Source organism: Coccinella septempunctata, chromosome 8 (assembly GCF_907165205.1).
Source record: "Coccinella septempunctata chromosome 8, icCocSept1.1, whole genome shotgun sequence".
NCBI lineage: Eukaryota > Metazoa > Arthropoda > Insecta > Coleoptera > Coccinellidae > Coccinella > Coccinella septempunctata.
The window spans coordinates 29,539,851-29,562,748 of record NC_058196.1 but is presented as its reverse complement, the minus strand read 5'-3'; the positions used below and the strand labels follow the sequence as shown (position 1 = coordinate 29,562,748).

Below are 22,898 nucleotides of genomic sequence, written 5' to 3'. Positions count from 1 at the left end.
CACGAACTTCCACCTTTAATGCAAAAAGTTTAGGTGTGCCCCTATTCTGAAATTTCCCATTTGTGTCGGTGACATCGGGTATATTTCAGCATCATTCCTGTTTAAAACTTCATGCACGGTGTTATACTACACAACATCGATTACGAATTCGGCACAATAATGTCCTACCGCAAAATTAATAACTCGGAGTGAACAACGGACACGCCTAAAATTCATCAAATTCAACTCAGGCTGGTCAAAAGGCTTTTACAAAAACGTATTGGATGACGTGTCCACATAGTACGGTGATGCCTATAGTTTAATCCGATAATTTATGGTACACTTGCTCAAAAGACTGAGATGAAAAAGCACCAAAATTCAAATTCAAGAGAATAACTATAACCGGCCATTGTCTGATTTTTTATTGATGTTTCATCAAATAAGAGTGAATGTAAAAATAAAACCAGATATCTGAAATCATCCAAACATAACCAATGTCCTGTGAATATATGATTTTCATTGTGTTTTTCATTATTTTCCTGATTCCTATTCCTATCATCAGCGTATATGTATAAATTTCTCAGAAGAAGTAGTAGAGATAAAACACAGATATGAATTGAAAAGAAAAGGAGCTAGAACTGAGCCTTGTGGAAGATCCTTTTTAAGAGTTTCGACATTACTACAAAATCAAGAAAGCTAACCATCTTTCCACTCTTCAGATGTGTGTAAAGTTTGAAAATAAAACCATCCTTCCATACTCTGTCATATGCTGTAGATAAGTCCACAAATGCTGTTTCTGTTTTTATTTTATCATTGAAACCAGTTTCAATGAAAGTGGTAAGGCTCAGAACTTGACCACAACAAATATTTCTATTTTTCCTGAAACCCCCTTGACAATTTTGGAAAGAGTCGATTCAATCTTATAAAAAATAAGCCTCTATAAGTATTTTGGGTCGATAACCACTAGGATCAGAAGGATCCTTTCTACATTTTAAAATTCCTATGAAAAATTGCCGAAATTTAGACCGTTAATTCATAAAAAAATAACAACCAAGACAAGGCCTTTTGCCTAAATGCTCGATGAACTCATCTCTGTGATAAAAATAAAAATACTCCGTAGAATGAATAATTTGATGAATTTATTGTGTTGATCCTGATCCACCCACGCTCATCCCTTATATCCGAGGCTTTGGAAATTCCAAACGGCCTTATAAAGAAATTCCAACACCATTTTCGAACGTTCCACTCGAAATTGGAGGGATGGATATGTTGGAGCTTCCGAAAAAATCCACCCCTTCCAGGGGATGCGAAATCAGCTTTGTCCCTTCCAAGAATACGCACCATAAATTCAGGCGGACGCACTTTTCCATCGCAATAAAATTACCATAAAGCGCTAGTTATATCCTAGCAGACAGTGAAAAATGCAGAAGCAGAGCTTGGGGGTGGTTTCCACGTTCTTCTACGATAATACCGACTCATTATCCTGCGGGGTGCCAAAACGACTTCTTGTATAATTCATTGTCGACCACCACATACGTGTGGCTCTGTCCTAATCTGTATATTTCATCCTTGTTTTTTTGGGAAATCGGAATTCGAAGGGTAGTCTCGACGTTTGGAAGGAAAAACGTCCTTTTATATTCATTGTTCGATGGAAGGGAAATGATTCGATTTGGCATATAGGCAGTTACTTTGATATTTGTACCTCGGAGTTATAAGAAAGGCAGTTTCTGTCTCCGATGGGCTTGAATGCATTCATGACACAAAAGGAGCCAGTAGAAAGATATGGGTAGAAATATAGGGCTTTCACTGCTATTTCACCTTTCATGGCAGATTTATTCAGTAAATATGAGGATAACCTAATGATACGAGGATATATTGATATATAGTTAGCTTAGACCAGTTCCATGCATAAAAAAAAATATTGCGTTACTATAGCAACGAACAATAACTCATTAGAAGTGTCAGTGTGAAGTTTGAGGTCAAAAAAGTAAACCAGAGTTACGCAATAAATTGAAAGAAACAAGACGTCCACCGAAATTGTGAAAATCGAAAAATTGGAGTATCGGGCCATCATCAAGTACCTGTATTGAAAAATTGGACTGCTAGTTCAAGAGAGGTAAATTTTCCATTGAAGATGATGACAGATCGGGAAGGCCAGTTTCTGTGTCAGTCCCCGAAAATATCGATGCAGTTCATGGCATGATTTTATCAGACCTTCGAATTGGGCTAAAACGGATTTCGAATATTTCATACGAACGCGTTCATCGTATAGCTCACGTCAATTTGGACATGAAAAAAATTGCTGCAAAATGGATCCCCAAATGTTTGAATGTTGACCTAAAGCGTGCAAGGGTAGAAGCATCGCGTTCGATCTGTGCTCGATTTGAAAACGATGTAGACTTCTTAAACCGAATTGTCACTATGGATGAGACTTGGGTACATTTCTACGATCCAGAAACAAAGAAACCATCGATGGAATGGCGACACTCTGGTTCTCCAAGACCTAAGACATTTCGTGTCCAAAAATCTGCTGGTAAAGTTCTTGCTTCAGTTTTTTGGGATTGCTATGGAGTAATCATGATTGATTTTTTCGATATATCCTCGTGTAATAAATTTAGAGAGTGATTGCTTCGTAATAAATAGTGTGGCTCTTTTATATCAAATATTTTTCTTGGCTGTCCCTGCTTAGGTTCAGCTATAATGCTGTAAGGGTGCATTTTTAATCAGGAATAAATGCCGAAAATAAAGGTTCCATTAAATTTCATGCCAGTCAAAAGACCTCTTAAAAGAAACATCATTTTGAATTTCAAACATTGCTCAAACTGCTTTTTATGGGTTATATGTTGAGTTTAAGAAATCCTAGATCTTCCTATAGAACTTTTTGACCTCTACAAAACTGATACAAAAGTTGATCATTTTCCTCTATTTCTCATACGACGTATGACGTCATATATGAAAAAATCTAGACATAAATTATAAACTGAAGAACGTTACTTAATATTTAATGGGAAATTTCCAATCAGAAGACAGGCATATTTGTTGTTCCACCCTAAACCAACCAACCCTCCACGTGCACATACAGTGATAGCTGATTCCCATATATTTCCTCCAGCAAAGTTTGCAGAAGCCAAGCTGATACGTGTACTCAACAATGATACCACTTGATTATTTCGTACAATTCGAAATTGCTTATAGCCTTCCTATTGCAGCCTTGTAATTGGAACATAACTGACATGGATTTGCAAGGAACATTAAGGTAGGAAATGAGGGAAATTCCAAACCAAACGCTGGATGACAATTGCTCGGGAATATTTACATATGAATTTATGCGGCTGGAAGTTTCCAAATGAATCGTTTCGTTCGACGAAATGAACAGTTCGTGGTTGATACAGGCTGTTCCAACAATCGTCAAAAATTTCCCAGAACCACGGTTAGAAATTCCAGTTATGTGAAAATCTATATTATAAAATAGTCATTCTGAAGTACGAAAGTCGATAATTTGTCTACTGTCCATGTTGGGTCAAAACAAAAATAACGTGTCCAGTAGAAATATGGTTTTTGCGATTATCGATTATCCAGTACCTTTCAGAAATAATCAAGCCGCCTATATAAACCTGTCAACTGTCACATTCATTCCATGGCTGTATGTAAACATAAAGAAAAATAATATTATTGCTTGAACGTATCCACACGCAATTACTATTCCCTAATTGCTTTTCATGTTAAACTCTGAAAAACGTTTCGGAATTTTCTCCAACTCCAACGTCAAAGCTGTTTCATCTGTGCGAAGCCGGTGGGCGTTTTCAATTTAAAAATCAACAGATTAATATTATATATAGGGATGAAAAAGCTGCAGATATCATGAAAGTCGGAAATTTGTACGAATGTCATGCAAAGAGTGCTCTCAAAGGATTGAAAGTTGAAGAGGTGACATTGAAAATTTCAAAATTATTCCTATACAGTGGAAGAAATTGCAATGAAGTCTCTGAAACTTGCTGTTCTCCATCTTGACTTTCGATTTTTCTTGGAACCAGAAAAATTCACAAACTGAACACGTGCTAGTCAGTGGGGAAGGTCAAAATTTCAAGTTCAAGAACTTTTCATCGACCCAACTTCGTCATATCAATCAAAACTCAATATCCTCTTGTCTTGACGAGAAACCAACTGAATAGCACGAACATCAATCGAATAAATGGAAAGAAAGCATTTCCCAAATCATCATGGCTAGAAAACTTTTTTGCCGGGCAGTGTAACTTTCGCTGTTCAGTCAAGCACATGACGCACCTTGAAGATATAATAATGGATGGTTTCTGCGAGACGCTCTTATAATTGCATTGGTAACAAAGTTCTTTAATCCCTCTTGTTTCCAAAGTTTACTCATTGTTATTCTGGATAGCCCAACGACTAACTTGAGTAATGGGTCGAGAGGTTAAGTCAATAACTGGGAAATGAATTCATTCATATGTCACTTCCTTCTGTCAGGAAGAAAGAAACTTTTGAAGTTACAGGAGATAAGGAATAAACAAGTTGATAATTAGGTAAGAAGCAATTTGGGATACCCTGTATAGATATTAAAGCTACGAAAGGCAGATAATCAACCTCTTAAATGATACGTTCTGAAATATCTAGATATTTTAACACTAGACTAGGACAGGGTAGACCACGGGTAACAACTGCCATTCAAGAACGTTACTTGAGAGTTTCTTCGTTGAGACAACGGTTTGCAACCGCTCGCTTCCTTCAAATTCAGCTTGAGCAAACTCATGAGGTGCAAATTAGCACTCGGACAATAAGAAATCGCCTCATAGAATATGATTTAAGGCCTCGTGTCGCGGCAAGAGGCCCAGCTCTTACCCCAGCCCATCGAAGGGCGCGTTTGGATTTTGCGAGAGAGCATATCCATTGGGAAGAGGCCGATTGGGAAAGAGTTTCTTCACAGATGAGTCTAGATTCCTCCATTGTGATCGACGTATCCTTGTCCACATGAAAGATATGCTCAGTGCAATTTCCTGAATAATACTGGTTTCGGGGGAAGGATCGATTATGGTATGGGGTGAAATATCTTTGACTGCTCGCACAGACCTAGTGGTCGTTGATAATGGAGCTATGAATGCTGATAAGTATATTAGGAACATTCTTGAAGAGCATGTAGTGCCATTTGCCCCAGACATTGGTGAAAATTTCATTTTTATGGCCGATAATGCCAAACCCCATCGTGCGCGCATCGTTCAGGAGTACCTTGAAGAGGTTGAAGTCTCTCAAATGGAATGGCCAGCAAGAAGTCCAGATCTCAATCCGATTGAGCAGGTTTGGGACAACCTCAATAGAAGGCTGAGAAGTTCAGAAAATCATCCAGCTACTCTTAATAACTTAGGAATCCAACTCGGAGAAATCTGGGAAGGATTAGATCAGAACATTTTAAGATCACTCATTTTGAGTATGAACCGTCGTTGCCGAGCTGTAATTAACGCAGGGGTGGAAATACCAAGTATTACATCACTAATCAGCATTTCAGTATTTTGAAAATTGATCATTTCTCTTCTTTCATATAAGATTCGGAGAAATCCAGAATTTATCTCCCATTTAATTTGTCTTGTTTCGTTCAAAACCTTCCCGGGAGAATAAAAAAAAATAAGTTATAAAGTCAATGTAGAGTTAACTTTCATTAAAATTGAGATTTTCAGAATGTGCGTTAATTTTTTTGCGCAGTGTATTTGCACGAGTCAAAGACTCACCCTGTATAAGGTAGAACCTTCTGATAGGTTTCACGAACCACAACACGTGTTTCTCTACATGAAATCGGGGAAACAATCTTTTTCACCCCATTTTATAACTGCAGCCTTCGCAGGGATGTGGAACAAAAAGATGATTCTTCTCCCGATACCATTCAAGCTTTCATGCGTGTCTCACAATATCACGAAGTTCTAAACTTCAGTCACGAACGCCAAAAAAAACCGTGTATCTACGGGAAATTTGCGGAAAACAATATACGAAAACCGCCCCTTGCTACACAGAACAGCGTTTTAATCGAATATCTCATAACTCCCTGTGAAAAGTACGAACGGCGAAATTAATTAATTTGGTCATCCGCAGCAGAAATAACGGATAAGGCAGGACTGTAAACTGCTGTGAATAAGTGCTTTTCGACGTTCCCAACCCCAACCCCAACCCCAACCCCTTTCGTTTTACTGATATTGGACAGTTAATCCTTATTTCATGAAGAAAAACTGATTTTGTAAGCACAGTTTACAGGTTACTTCATAGTGTGAACTAAAAATAAAAACACATTCACAATGATCTAATTGTTTGCCTAAATTTTAAATTCTTCAACATGCCATTTCTCGAAGAATAATCTTGAACGCTTAAGCTGAGGGGCATAAATCTTAAAGAAAGATTGAATGTCTTTAAACGAAAGAGTATTTCGAATTAAATCACTCAAAGTGTGAATCTTAACACCATTTCGTAGACAAAGAGTAGATGCTGATCATGGTTTCGGTCTCATTTGACCGAACACAACTAACACCCCGACGAAAATGGTGATGATCCCTTTATCCGATGTCAGTAGCCGGTGTGATGAAGGACTACACTCGATTCACTTTCTTAACCCTCAGAGCTAAGATGGCAGTATGTATCCATGATCTTAAAAGCGTCTTCTTTTTATTTTCCTTGGGCCACTCTGTGTATTTCAACAGATCTTGAAAATTCCACAGCGAATTGTTCCATCTGGACCTTCTTTCCCAAAAACAAGGATGCAATCGCGTTTGAAGTTTCCAATATATCCTAAATTTTAATAAAGCCATTCCGACAGTACAAACTCCCATTTTAAACCAGCTCGTATTCCAGAATACACCCTCCCCAATCTTCCCTTCAATGCACAGTTTCGGGACTATTAGCGAGATAGGATCATTGGTTTTCATCCCTTAATTTATCTGTTTTACTGCTTCCATAACTTCGGTGGGAAGTATGTCAGAGAGTGGCCATAAACAGTGGGGGATCGATTTCATTAAAGCAATGCTGTTTTAATGTAGATTCCAATCTGTAGCGTAGTCATATTCATTCAGGCGTTTTGTAGCAATACGCGTAATGATTAATTCATCAATTTTTTGTCTTACTGAATGTTTTACGCTTCCCGCACAGCCAACAGGATTTGAAGACAATTAGTGTGATTACATTTTGTTTCGTATATCTCAAAATTATTTCAATTTCTATCCAATCGTGAAATTTCTCGATCTGATAAATATCACATCAGACTTTCTTTCCTTTTCAATTTTCGATTACGTACCTACCTATCAAAAATAACAATAATTAAATGAGTTGCTGAAGAATTCACTTTTCTGTTACAAATGATTCATGCATATTAAGTTTCAAGCTACGTGAGTGTGCTTTCTTCTGTCGGTAACTTGTTTCAGGAAAAACAAAACCATATTTAACCTTTCACTTGTTTTTCATGAATTTTCTGTCTAGAAGGAACTTTCCTTATCAAATCCCGAATCATAAATCTATGAATCTAGAATATACCTACAGAACCTAATGCTAAATGACAAAAATAAGGTTGGAACTTTTCCAAATCCATATCCTACTCGATATTCTTGAAAATTTCATATTTCTCGAGTTGCATAAAAAAATTTCCAATAACCCCCGTACAAGAACACAATTTCACTCGCCTATTTCACAAGTGCATCAATCATTCTAAGCGATCCAACATTTCTGCGAACTTAAATATTCATTAGGTTTACTTCCTTTCCACAAGCGTATCTATCTCCTCAACTAATGCACGCCACTGAGTATCGCTATCAATCTCAATTTCAAAATCTTCCAACCTGCTCTCGTATATATTCCATCATCATCCTTCACCTACACGGTGAAGGTAATATTTTCTTGCAATCATTTATAATCAGATCTTGAAAGGGGTAAAATGTACAATCGAAAATGAAAATTTACCAAACTCAATGAGAGAAAGTAACTAGTCTTTTGCACGTTTTTTTGGTCGTTTATCACGAGCCCAAATCCTCATTTGGATGTGAAGTGTCGAGAGCTTTGCGAAGAGGAATAAATATGCTCTCTGCGTCCATTAAGATTCAGAAATGAGAGCATTTTAATTTACATAATTCTTCTAAGAGATTAAAGAAGTTTATAGAGATGAACAGGGTTGATAAAATATGTTGAGAGATCGTTAAATCTCATAGACAGCATACACAATTCAAACTTATTTATATTGAGCTTTTGAAGACAACCTTCTCGTCGGTTGCAATCAGCATTTTTAATTATACGAAGCACTGGAAGCTCAGGGTTTTTCTAAATTTTCATTGCACTTTCAGAATAGTTTAAGATCAACTTCAAAAACTTCCCAGGCTGTTTATCATCCTAGACGAATTGGGTGATCTTCAAGAATACAAATAAAAATTGTAATAATCCAACTTTCCCGAATTAAACCAAGGGAATAAATTACCCTGGATATATTTTCCCACATAATCCCTCATCTGACATTACCCCAATTCCATTTCGTTTCACTATTCACTAACTTTCCCCTCCTTATCAGCCCAATCCTACTAAAAGAACGTCCAAAACTTAATCTGAAAGTTTACAACTAGCCACACTATTCAAAATTCTGGCGGGATTCATTCATAAAAATCTCAACTGCTCGGAGTTTGCGGTGCAGCCAACAATTTTAATTGAATTTTCCGGGAAAGTAAAACTGATTGAGGTTTTTCAGTTGCTCGGAGTTCTCCTGCATTTTCTGCGGATTTAAGACAGTGCTCTCATTGCACACAGAAACTACGTCGGCGAAATTGGTAGATGATGTGCAATTGGCTCTCTCTGGAATTTCGGAATGAAGGCAAGTCGTATAGTAGCGTGCTTTATTGTTGTCTGCGAACAAAACTTTCAGTGGCTTTAAACGAAATTCGAGTAGTGTTCATTCTTTTTCCCTAGAATTGGTTATTCATTACGTTCTCGAATTGCATGCAGGAATTTCATACTGTTATATAGTATCGAAGAAACCCTTTTGTACGTAGATTGTAAGGTTGACTCTGAACTGAAAAAAAGTAGTTCCTAGAATGCTTGTGCATTTCTCGGATCATTTGTTTGTTTGTCTGTTCATGCCAATATGATTCATTATAATCGGTTAAACAGAAGCTAACTTATACAGCTTGCAGTAGAAAATGATTATTTCTGGTGCAAGTTGCAAAATGGTGGAATATTATGTTACAAAATGGTGTAACCATAAGAAAATTTGAAACACTTTTTTTGCAGAAAAGGTTTATTGGTTTCGGACAATTATTTATTCACTCTTGAAGAAAAATTCAAATTTTTTGCTATAAAATAAACATATTAACTACAATATAATAAACTGAGGCATTCAACAAAATAAAGAATGCAGGATATTTAATGGTATAATAGTATTACTTGATTTATTCTGGAATAGGTGGAATAAAAGTTATAAATTTGCTTTGTAACTTTCAAAATAAAAAGAAGCTGGATTCGAATATGAATCATGGTGGTTACACATAACTACACACAAAATATCTAAAATATTCGCTTTCCATCAAAATTGGATATCAATACACTTCCTATTTATTCAGGAGTTTCCTGTATTTATAGGTTCGATAGACGTTCATCACGATTTATGTTCACATATTTCACATAATACTCGGTTTCAAACTTACTGAGATATTCCATCAGAAACCACCCTTATTTATTTCCCTACATTATGTTTATTCGATCAGGAAAAATTCACAGGATATTTGCATAGAAGAAATTTAACGGGCTTAGCCCTCTGAGAAATATCAACCGCAGACACGTGTTTCGGGCTTTTGGCCCTCATCAGTACGTTGATGAGGGCCGAAACCCCGAAACATTTGTCTTCGGTTAATATTTGTCCATATTCCTGTATATTCTGTGCTGAAATAATTCTTGAGAATCGATTAATACAATGAGATTTAGCTTTGCATTACTCTGAATGATTATTTTGATTCGAATTAAATTTCTAATGATGATTATTTATAAAAAAATGCCTGATAATGAATTAATACAGGGTGTGAGAGTTTGAGAGACAGTGTCTCTCTCAAAATCTCAATCTCAAAATTTGATTTATGCTCTTACTCAATTTTTCTCTATTCAAATTGCAAGAATAACTTCCCCTTGACAGAATGACTCGTAATTATATGTACCTATTATACAAATATCAAGAATTTCCATCAACTAAAAACATGTACTGTTCAACCTACAGATTATATGAATATATTTCGAGTAATGTTCAGATGTTTATTTTTTCAATAGGGTAAAACCAGTTTCGAGCCATTACATCAAAATGATCACTGAAGATAATGAAACAATAATATACATTCGGGAATATCTGTGTTTTGGCTTTCACGCAATAATGTGTTATCACAGGAATTTGTAATGATAAACGAAGCCACAGTTATTAGTTCCCGGCCACTCTCAGTGATGTATACATTTTTATTCGGAATTTCCATTTTACGCACAATATCGATTTTGAACAAAGCAAGTCCTAAAAGCGTGATTCGATATTTTGATCCTTTGTAGTCTGCATTTTCGAATTTATAATTAATGAAGCATCAGTTTGCATGAATTTCAAATGTTGATGTTGGACAGAATTTAAATACAGCAAAAGAATGAGGATCAGTCTGGAATCATGCGAACATTTCATAAGCATACATTCTGTCCAATTATTTTCATAACTGAACTTTTGGAAACGAATCAGCAGAGGACAATGATGACCTACCATCTAGCCAGTTTGATGTTGTGATGTTGAAGATTAGGATTAATTCAGTTTAATTTGTTTCTCTATCAGCCCTTTCCTTTTGTATCAATCTAGTTATTTCTGAATATGTTTCTGATACATTGAAGGGAATTCCAAACTCAAAATTCATCTGGGAAAAGGTACCTAATTTTTGTCGAACAAAATAGTTGAAGTGAAAGAAATTCGAGATATTCATTCCAAATTAGGGACTAGCACTGTATATACATTTAGTGATATTATTGATGAGTTTTGCAGAAAGAAGCATTCGTATCTTTCGTAAACAAAATGGCGACCTATAATCCGCCAAATATGTCAATTTTTAAACTTTGCAACACAGCACAATGCACATATATGTCAAACTGTTAAATATTTTGTCAATTGTCAGTGTCGTTCTTCAACTGTTTCTTTCGAAAAGTTTCTGCGTTTTTACACTTGTATTTTTTAATGTGTATTCCGTATTTTGTATTTTAATTTCGAATGTACGACTTAATATTTGAAATTTTCAATATATGGGAGACAGTGCTTTGTAATTTGTATGTTGATTGTTGTAAGTTTCCTGCTGTCAGTGAGTGTCACTTTCTTTGCTCTGCAGACTCTTTATTTGAAGAATGAAATTTTTTCTAATAGTTCCTGATAATCAGGCAAAAGTTTGTTCAACAATTTGACAGGACATTACAAATGTTTCTCTAATCTGGGGTAAAGTTATTCATGTCATTTCGATGACAACGAAAAACCTCGATATTTCGAATGGATAAATACCTGTCATCTGAGCTCGCGACTCTAGGATGGATTCCCTCGTGAAATATCCCTCGGGCTGCGTACGTCAAAGATGATTCTCACCTCTATCACATCGGAATGCACGTGAGAAAGTTCATGTCAGGCGCGCTCAGTTTACCAGTCACCAGGAGAATAACCCTGCCGCTCTTATTTCGGGACGTCCAAACGGAAGACTGAAGAGCGAAACTGCTCTGGAGTACGCTGAGCACGCACACTCAAGTTTTTCGTTCATAAATTGGTGCCAGAAGAGTTACACCTTCGACTCTGATTCTACGCCGGTAATTTCCCATGGGCTGACATCGATAAGCTGCACTCGGGCCCTCAGATCTTATCGGATAAATTTATAAACGGGACATTTCTAATTTGAAACCTATCCCCGACAAGCAGGGTTTCAAACTTGATCCAAACTTCACTGTAATTAACTCCAACAAGCAAAATTATAGTTTGAAACACTGAAAACATGCTTTGATGGCTATGAGACCTAAGTTGTATATTGTTGGAGAGGTTATATTGGTCCATTGTGACCCTGAGGTCTATTTTGTCCCACAGCGAAGTAACTGGCTTGTCCTCCAGTTCCACAGTCCTTTTGGAGTCCGGTATATGGGATGCAAGGTGGTGATGCCATAGAATCTGCACTCTCCTGTTTCTGCTAGACTTATTCTTATTGGAAGGTTTCTGAGATCAGGGTCCAGGAGAAGCTGTTGCAAACTTCCAGTTTATGAGGCATTCGATTGCCTTGCTCTGAGTGATTCCCATGCGTGTCAAAAATGAATGAACCATCAATGTATAGAGCTCAAATCTTTTTTGTTCTTGAACACTTCTAACACCACCTTATCCGGAGTTTTTTCATTGACTTAAACATTCAATTCTTCAGAAAAGGTTTATAAGCCAAATATTATTGACATTCAGGGCACCTTCTAGATTTCATATACGACGATATATTAAAAAATTCTTAGCCTACTATAGAACCAAACAAAATTTCAATGTCAAAATATTTTATATCCCAACATATTCTCCTCCTAATTGTATACATTTATTACAGCGAACCTGCAACGTCTCTACACCTTTCAAAAACAAATGTTTCTTTTTGCTCTGCAAACCAGACCACAGGTTTCATTACCTCCTCGTTGGGAGAAAATTTACGACCTTTTAAACTTTTTTTCAGTTGAGGAAAGAGATGATAGTCGGATAGAGACAAATCTAGTGAATAAGGGGGGTGTTCTAGTAATTCAAAACCTAAATCACGAATTTCTTGCATGGCAACATGAAATTTGTGTACAGGGGCATTGTCCTGCAAAAACAAAACTTTCCGCGTCTTTTCTCTTAAATTTTTTCCAGTGGTCAGTAATGTCGAATAGTAATCTCCGGTTATTGTTTCACCCTCATCCAAAAAATCAATCATGATTACTCCATAGCAATCCCAAAAAACTGAAGCAAGAACTTTTCCAGCAGATTTTTGGACACGAAACTTCTTAGGTCTTGGAGAACCAGAGTGTCGCCATTACATCGATTGTTGCTTTGTTTCTGGATCGTAGAAATGTACCCAAGTCTCACAAGTTCACAATTTCGGTGGATATCTTCTTTATTTTTATTTATTGCGTAACTCTGGTTTACTTTTTCGACCTCAAACTTCACACTGACACTTCTAAGGAGTTATTGCTCGTTGCTATGGTAACGCAATATTTTTTTTATGATTGGAACTGGTCTAGGCTAACTAGAATCAGTACATCCTCGTATGTGCCTGGATATGAGTGGTTCTACCAATAAAATTTTTCTTCGTCTCATCACACTTCTTGCTTCATAACCAGCACCTCTAATACCAACAAAAAAAATTTAATGAAACTGATTGTGATCAAAAGAGAGGTTATTACATATTATGTGATAACAATCTTTCTATTATTTTATTCTCATCAAATAAGATGAAAGGTTACCACTTCAAAGCTATACTGCTGTTTCTACTTATTCGTTCAGGGTTTGAAAGGTCTCCCACGCAAGTTTATGGGCTTATGAGTGCTTTCAGAGCCTTTCGACTCCAGGGCATGATGACAATAGACCTTGTTATCCTTTGTTAATTCGTTCCCGCTATATAGTGATTTGATAACCCTTCTCCAGCTCGAGGCGCAGTTTCCTCAACAAGCTACTAAATCATTCATGAGCATTTTTTTCATAGGAAATATACTGGCATATTCAGGATGGTCCAACTTGACATTAATGAATTTTCCCAAATTTCGATCGATTACTTAACTATCCCAAAAACACCGGTATAAATTCATTAACAGTGGGTTTTCTGTGAGCTAGGTCACTAAGTATATGCAAAATTTCGAAGAAAACCTATCAATGTTGAATCCCAATGTGGCAACAGGGGTATATCAAATGGAGAACTTCCAAAGTTAATAAGTAGGCACAAATGAAACCTGTCTGAATGACATTCCCGTGAACTTTGAAACAATTCGAAGGCTTGCTGAATCCGTTAATGAATAAGTCCCACCTACTTCAGAAGTTTAAATTCTTGATTCTTCATTATGCCCACCAGAACCTCCAACCAGTCACGAGACACATTAATCAGTGCGGTTGATGTTCCTGTGAGCAGGAATAATACTGGAAAGTTCAGAGGCAAAGATTATAAATATGCCACTGTCGACAGAACAACGATGCTTACATTGAGGGGATTTGAATTGTGAAAGACGGTCTGATAGTTCGATATGCTTGTGCATAAAATCAATACGCGTATGAAGAGTTACGAGGATGATATATAGTGAAAAATTCTTAGCCTACTATAGAACCAAACAAAATTTCAATGTCAAAATATTTTATTACTCAACATTCTCCTCTTAATTGGATACATTTATTACAGTGAACCTGCGGCGTCTCTAGACCCTTTAAAAAAAATGTTTCTTCTTGCTCTGCAAACCAGACCTCCACAGCTTTTATTACCTCCTCGTTGGAAGAAAATTGACTACCTTTTAAACTTTTTTTCAGTTGAGGAAAGAAATGATAGTGGGATAGAGCCAAATCTGGTGAATAAGGGGGGTGTTCTAGTAATTCAAACCCTAAATCACGAATTTTTTGCTTGGCAACATGAGATTTGTGTGCAGGGGTGTTGTCCTGCAAAAACAAAACACCTTTGGATAGCTTTCCGCGTCTTTTCTCTTCAATTTTTTCCCGTAGAGTGGTCAGTAATGTCAAATAGAAGTCTCTGGTTATTGTTCTACCCTCATCCAAAAAATCAATCAAGATTACTCCATGGCAATCCCAAAAAACTGAAGCAAGAACTTTTCCAGCAGATTTTTGGACACTAAACTTCTTAGGTCTTGGAAAACCAGAGTGTCGCCATTCTATAGATTGTTGCTTTGTTTCTTGATCATAGAAATGCACCTAAATCTCATCCATAGTAACAATTCGGTTTGAGAAGTCTACATCGTTTTCAAATCGAGCACAGATCGAAAGATGCTTCTACCCTTGCACGCTTTTGGACAACACTCAAATATTTGGGGATCCATTTTGCAGCAATGTTTCTCATGTCCAAATTCACGTGAACTAATGATGAACGCGTTCGTATGAAATATTCAGTGCTTCAGATATACGTTTTAGCCCAATTCCACGGTCTGATAAAATCATATCATGCACTGCATCGATATTTTCGGGGACTGACACAGAAACTGGCCTTCCCGATCGGTCATCATCTTCACTGGAAAATTTACCCCTTTTGAAGCTTGCAGTCCAATTTTTCACGGTCGCATACGACCAATTTCTGTGGAAATCATCTTTCTTTTCATTTCTTGCGTAACTCTGGTTTACTTTTTTGACCAAAAACTTCACACTGACACTTCTAATGAATTAAGATTCGTTGCTATGGTAACGCAGTACTTTTTTTATATAGACATAGAGACATGGACTGTGCCTTCCCTTTATATCTATGCATGAAATACGGTCAAAAAAAGTGACAGAGAAAAACGCACGTCGGGCATGCAGTTGTCTTTTTCTAGAATTTTGGTTGGTCCACACTCACCTCTATGTGAACAAGAAAGAGACAGGTAAATGCCCGACGATCATTTCTCTCTTTCTATGAAAAAGACAATTTCATGATGACATTGCTCAGTCCATGTCTCTATGTCTATGTTTTTTTATGCATAGAACTGGTCTAGGCTAAAAAGATGTCAATATATCCTCGTAATTTCATTATTCTGTATCTCAAAAACGAAGCAAGTTAGGACACACGATTATAGGAATCGAAATTGTTATTTTCTCTTCATAAACTTTAGTCCTTGACCTGTAAAAACTATTTCCATCTTCAAATTTCAACGCACGACAATGTGTTCTATAGGATTTTTCATATGTTAGGCAGTTCCTCCTTCAACCCTTAACGTTTACTCTCATGTTATGAGGGAACTTATTCCATGTCAAAAATGATTGAAACGAGTAGCTATCTAGACTCATTTAATTACTGTAAATAAAATACAAAACCATCACCATAAAACAACAGAATGACCATTAAGATAGCTCCATTATTCTCGAATTAAACCCTTCGTCTCTTTAAGTTCCGCCATTTTCATGTCAACTTCCATTTTCCATGTCTGTATGAAATATCGCAAACCGAGACAAATCAATTTAGAAATAAATTCTGCATGTTCCAGCAGAAAATGCAGAATGTCTAATTGTGCCCTTGCGCTCCAGTGCTCCCCCAGTAGAAAATTCGAGGGGGATAATGTGAAGTTCCGCTGCTTCCGGCCTCATGCTTTGCGTTAATTAGGGGCGAATTTTGGGGATTAGCTGAGGGTGAGAGGAGCAACCGGAAGTCTGGCGTCAACCGTTTAACGCCCCAAACTTTTGCCTCCCTCGGCCACTGGTGACATTGAAAATTCCTATACAGGGCGAGTCTTTGATTGATACAACTATTTTGACAGTAGATACTTGAGGTCAAAAGAAATACTCTTTTCCTTCACCATTTTATCCGTATCGGCTCGGTTTGAAAGATACAGGCTGATGAAAAACCATAAAAAAATCCAAATGTATCATTCCGACTTGCTAAGTCAGAATTCGGAGATACAAGTCGGAATTCTGAGATACAAGTCGGAATTCTGAGATACAAGTCGGAATTCTGAGATACAAGTCGGAATTCTGAGATGCAAGACAGTAGTGGGGCTAGAATTGGTCGAATGCTTTGTTGCATTCGATTGTTGCCGAATCATGTGAGCAAAATGCCCTCTGTAGAGCAGATTTGTCTCATTTTAGGCATGTATAGGCACATTTGGCCCCCTAACCTACGCCTACCCTATCAGAATTCTAAGATACAAGTCAGAATTCCGACTTGCAAGTCGGAATTCTGAGTTACAGGTCGGAATTCTGAGATGCAAGTCGGAATTCCGACTTGCAAGTCGGAATTCTGAGTTACAAGTCGGAATTCTGTGATACAAGTCAGAATTCTGAGATGCAAGACAGTAGTGGGGCTAGAATTGGTCGAATGCTTTGTTGCATTCGATTGTTGCCGAATCATGTGAGCAAAATGCCCTCTGTAGAGCAGATTTGTCTCATTCTAGGCATGTATAGGCACATTTGGACCCTTAACCTACGCCTACCCTATCAGAATTCTAAGATACAAGTCAGAATTCCGACTTGCAAGTCGGAATTCTGAGTTACAGGTCGGAATTCTGAGGTACAAGTCGGAATTCCGACTTGCAAGTCGGAATTCTGAGTAACAAGTCGGAATTCTAAGATACAAGTCAGAATTCTGAGATGCAAGACAGTAGTGGGGCTATAATTGGTCGAATGCTTTGTTGCATTCGATTGTTGCCGAATCATGTGATCAAAATGCCCTCTGTAGAGCAGATTTGTCTCATTTTAGGCATGTATAGGCACATTTGGCCCCCTAACCTACGCCTACCCTATCAGAATTCTAAGATACAAGTCAGAATTCCGACTTGCAAGTCGGAATTCTGAGTTACAGATCGGAATTCTCAAATACAAGTCAGAATTCTGAGATGCAAGACAGTAGTGGAGCTAGAATTGGTCGAATGCTTTGTTGCATTCGATTGTTGCCGAATCATGTGAGCAAAATGCCCTCTGTAGATCAGATTTCTCATTTTAGGCATGTATAGGCACATTTGGACCCTTAACCTAAGCCTACCCTATCAGAATTCTAAGATACAAGTCAGAATTCCGACTTGCAAGTCGGAATTCTGAGTTACAGGTCGGAATTCTGAGATACAAGTCGGTATTCCGACTTGCAAGTCGGAATTCTGAGTTACAAGTCGGAATTCTGAGATACAAGTCAGAATTCTGAGATGCAAGACAGTAGTGGGGCTAGAATTGGTCGAATGCTTTGTTGCATTCGATTGTTGCCGAATCATGTGAGCAAAATGCCCTCTGTAGAGCAGATTTGTCTCATTTTAGACATGTATAGGCACATTTGGACCCCTAACCTACGCCTACCCTATCAGAATTCTAAGATACAAGTCAGAATTCCGACTTGCAAGTCGGAATTCTGAGTTACAGGTCGGAATTCTGAGATACAAGTCGGTATTCCGACTTGCAAGTCGGAATTCTGAGTTACAAGTCGGAATTCTGAGATACAAGTCAGAATTCTGAGATGCAAGACAGTAGTGGGGCTAGAATTGGTCGAATGCTTTGTTGCATTCGATTGTTGCCGAATCATGTGAGCAAAATGCCCTCTGTAGAGCAGATTTGTCTCATTTTAGGCATGTATAGGCACATTTGGACCCTTAACCTACGCCTACCCTATCAGAATTCTAAGATACAAGTCAGAATTCCGACATGCAAGTCGGAATTCTGAGTTACAGGTCGGAATTCTGAGATAAGGGTCGGAATTCCGACTTGCAAGTCGGAATTCTGAGTTACAAATCGGAATTCTGAGATACAAGTCGGAATTCTGAGATGCAAGTCGGGTTTTCTGAGATACAAGTCGGAATTCTGAGATACAAGTCGGAATTCTGAGATACAAGTCGGATTTCTGAGATACAAGTCGGGTTTTCTGAGATACAAGTCGGAATTCTGAGATACAAGTCGGAATTCCGACTTGCAAGTTGGAATTCTGAGATACAAGTCAGAATTCTGAGTTACAGGTCGGAATTCTGAGATACAAGTCGGAATTCCGACTTGCAAGTCGGAATTCTTAGTTACAGGTCGGAATTCTGAGATACAAGTCGGAATTCTGAGTTACAGGTCGGAATTCTGAGATACAAGTCTGAATTCCGACTTGCAAGTCGGAATTCTGAGTTACAAATCGGAACTCTGAGATACAAGTCAGAATTCTGAGATGCAAGACAGTAGTGGGGCTAGAATTGGTCGAATGCTTTGTTGCATTCGATTGTTGCCGAATCATGTGAGCAAAATGCCCGCTGTAGAGCAGATTTGTCTCATTTACGGCATGTATAGGCACATTTGGACCCTTAACCTACGCCTACCCTATCAGAATTCTAAGATACAAGTCAGAATTCCTACTTGCAAGTCGGAATTCTGAGTTACAGGTCGGAATTCTGAGATAAGGGTCGGAATTCCGACTTGCAAGTCGGAATTCTGAGTTACAAATCGGAATTCTGAGATAAAAGTCAGAATTCTGAGATGCAAGACAGTAGTGGGGCTAGAATTGATCGAATGCTTTGTTGCATTCGATTGTTGCAGAATCATGTGAGCAAAATGCCCTCTGTAGAGCAGATTTGTCTCATTTTAGGCATGTATAGGCACATTTGGACCCTTAACCTACGCCTACCCTATCAGAATCCTAAGATACAAGTCAGAATTCCTACTTGCAAGTCGGAATTCTGAGTTACAAGTCGGAATTCTGAGATACAAGTCAGAATTCTGAGATGCAAGACAGTAGTGGGGCTAGAATTGGTCGAATGCTTTGTTGCATTCGATTGTTGCCGAATCATGTGAGCAAAATGCCCTCTTGTCTCATTTTAGGCATGTATAGGCACATTTGGCCCCCTAACCTACGCCTACCCTATCTTTTTTTTTTCAAAAGTTTTAACGGACGTTATTGATTCTGACAAGCTCACAGAGCTTCTGAGGGGTTCGTCGTTACCTACGGGGAATCAGGATAATATGATAATATATAATATATCTGTAGTATTCATATATGCTCGTAGGATGACAATAAGTCGATCGTTTCTTCGTGTTTTGACACGATTTCCGAAGGCCTCTCGCGAGCACTTTAAAGGGATTACTAAGCACTAACGGCCAGTTTCATAATCAAACTCAAAGTCCCTTCAATTTTAAAGCTTTTCTTTAACCCTACCGAAACTGACACTAAACGAAACTTAAAGTGACTTTGAAGTTGATTATGAAACTAGATGTAGGAATTTAGATAAAGTTCTCGAATCACTAAGCAGTAAGGAAGGTTTTGAAAAGTTCCCAGGAGCATAATTCTCGGGAGTACAAAAATACTTCAAGTGCTTTCACAAGCACAGAGCACGAAGCTTTGGGACAGCTCAGCTATGGTGCAACCGAAGAGAAAAATAGAATATCATTTCATTCATCCAAAATTCCTCCAAGAAGCCAAGAACACATTCACGGATCAAATGCAAAAGAAACAATGTATCTCAGAATTTCGACTTGCAAGTCAGAATTGTACATTTAGAATTGTTTTTTTGGTGTGGCACTTCATCACTTTCGTAAGGCACAGGTCACGGACGTTGCAAAAGTATGCTTTTCAGGTGGAATTCAGTTGAGAGCCCTAGTTGTGAATGTGGATAACCAGAAGAAACGATAAATCATCTGGTTAATCATTGTCCCATTTATTTACAAATTTCAGGATGGTTTTAAGACTATTCATGCAATTTCCGAATCTTTTTCGAATTGGGTTGTGAATTTAAGGTCAATCTGACATATAAAACCTAATTTTATCATCTCACATTCCTCCGCTTCTGTTTTTTTTAATTCAGGTACTCCTGCATCCAATTTGCAGCAAATATATCCAATTTAATTCAATCAGTTCCGGAGGAGAGTCATTTTATATCCATTTTAATAAAGAAATTCGAGGGGCATTTTTCCGATTATTTCCCAGATCGGAAACACAAAGAAGAATTATCTTAATATCGAATTGAAACGAATAATAACTCGTCTTTTTGTCTGGAGATATACAGCTCCAATGACTCCAGTTAGGGAGCTACGGTTGATTGAAATACAAAGGGATATCTGTTTGAATAAGACTTCGTTGCTTGAAGAAAATAATATGGGTCTGAAAATCTCTTGTTTACCATCCAGTTTCAATGAGCTTCTACGACGATCGCGTGATATTTTCGCTTCAAAAGGGTTCTTTGAAGCAATCTTCCCTTCTAACGTTTCCCATCAATACTTAATGGGGGATTTCTAGGAAATGCTATATTTTTGATAAACAGGACCTGATGTGATTCATGACTCAAGAAAACGTTTTTGATTTACTATGTTTGGGTGTACATTCCAATGTAGTGACGGATTGTCAATTAATGTTAAATTGCAAAGATTACATAATATGTTCATACAAGTTCTAGCAACAAACTCATTGCCAGTCATTTGTGGGCATGCCTTTTTTGGCACACATAATACTGTTTACCACATAATCGAATTTTTTTATTTTTCCTTCTTTCATTTTCGAGTTCACTTTAAAGGGCTCTCTAGAGTGCAATTCTCTATTGAATCATAGACTGTTTGGTTTTCTAGAATTTAAAAGTGATACATACTAAAAACAAAATTTTCGAAAAATGTTATTTCCATGAAAATGGAAGCTTTCGAAATTGCTCGCAATGTTTTCAGCGCGTTTGAAAACCTATATTTCCATACCAAACTTCCGAATATCTGGCACTGTATTCAATTGATTTTATCTTTTTGGAAATTTTTCGATAGTCGCCGTTAGAGTAATTTTTCTATCAATAAAACTTACCGTAGATGAAAATGTGATACATATTCTGAAAGAGCAACTCTTCTAGTTGAAAATCTGAAGATTTTATCTAGATCGATGCAGCTGTTCGGTCTTGACAGATTCTCAATAAAAATTTGCAATTTTTGAAAAATGCCATTTCCAAGATGAAAATCTGAACGAAGGGAGATAGGCTTCCGAAAATGATCGCAATAAATTCAGTGTGTTCGAAAACCTATATTTTGATACCGAAATTCCAAATACCGGGTCCTGTTTAGAAGAAAATATTTTTTTTTCTTTTTCCACTTTTCATTCTCCAGTTGACTTCGAAGAGCTCTCTGGAGTGGAATACTCTATTGAAGCATAAACTGTTTGATTTTCCACAATCTTCAGAACAAATTCTATGCACTCCATATCCTAGGATAGTAATGGAACATCCTGATTTTCAGACAGAGTAGCAAATAGGTCATTTTAGGGGGGACTAACCCCTTACTCATTTTTGACCTAAAAAATCGAGTTTTTGTGCTTGGGTGGAAGCCTGCGCAACGTTGATTATATAACTTGAAATCCCAATTGCATCAGACGAATGTAACAGGAGATATCGCAGATTGAAAATTGCAATTTTTGAAAAATGCCATTTTCAAGATGAAAATCTAAACGAAGAGAAATAGGCTTTCGAAATTGCTCGCAGTAGATTCAGCGTGTTCGAAAACCTATATTTTCATACCAAAATTTCCAATATCTGGCCCTGTTTAGAAGAAAATAACTTTTTTTGTTTTTCCACTTTTCATTTTCGAGTTGACTTTGAAGAGCTCTCTGGAGTGCAATTCTCTATTGAATCATCAACTGTTTGGTTTTCTAGAATCTTCAAAACAAATTCTATGCACTCCATATCCTAAGACAGTAATAGAACATCCTGATTTTCAGGGAGAGTAGCAAATAGGTCATTTTAGGGGGGTCTAACCCCTTGCTCATTTTTGACCCAAAAAATCGAGATTTTCGAAATCGAGTTTTTATGCTAGGGTGGAAGCCTAGGCAACGCTGATTGTATAACCGGAAATCCCAGTTTGATCAGACGAATATAACAGGAGATATCGCAGATTGAAATTTGCAAATTTTTGAAAAATGCCATTTCCAAGATGAAAATCTAAACGAAGGAAGATAGGCTTTCGAAAATACTCTAAATAGATTCAGCGTGTTCGAAAACCTTTATTTTCATACCAAAATTTCAAATATCTGGCCCTGTTTAGGAGAAAATAATTTTTTTCGTTTTTCCACTTTTCATTTTCGAGATGACTTCACAGAGCTCTCTGGAGTGCAATTCTCTATAGAATCATCAACTGTTTGGTTTTCTAGAATCTTCAAAACAAATTCTATGCACTCCATATCCTAAGACAGTAATAAAAAATCCTGATTTTCAGGGAGAGTAGCAAATAGGTCATTTTAGGGGGGTCTAACCCCTTGCTCATTTTTGACCCAAAAAATCTAGATTTTCGAAATCGAGTTTTTGTGCTAGGGTGGAAGCCT

The 22,898-nt window shown here is 37.4% G+C and overlaps 1 protein-coding gene across 2 annotated transcripts in view; it reads right to left on the bottom strand.

The window, feature by feature from the left end:
* LOC123319423 (pyrokinin-1 receptor-like) overlaps window positions 1-11,666 on the bottom strand; it is a 58,587-nt gene extending 46,921 nt beyond the window's left edge. For both annotated transcript variants that reach the window (XM_044906388.1, XM_044906391.1), the window contains exon 1: window positions 11,501-11,666. The gene's annotated coding sequence lies outside the window, so the exon portion shown is untranslated. The remainder of the gene's footprint in view (window positions 1-11,500) is intronic.
* Between the last annotated feature and the right edge of the window lie 11,232 nt (window positions 11,667-22,898).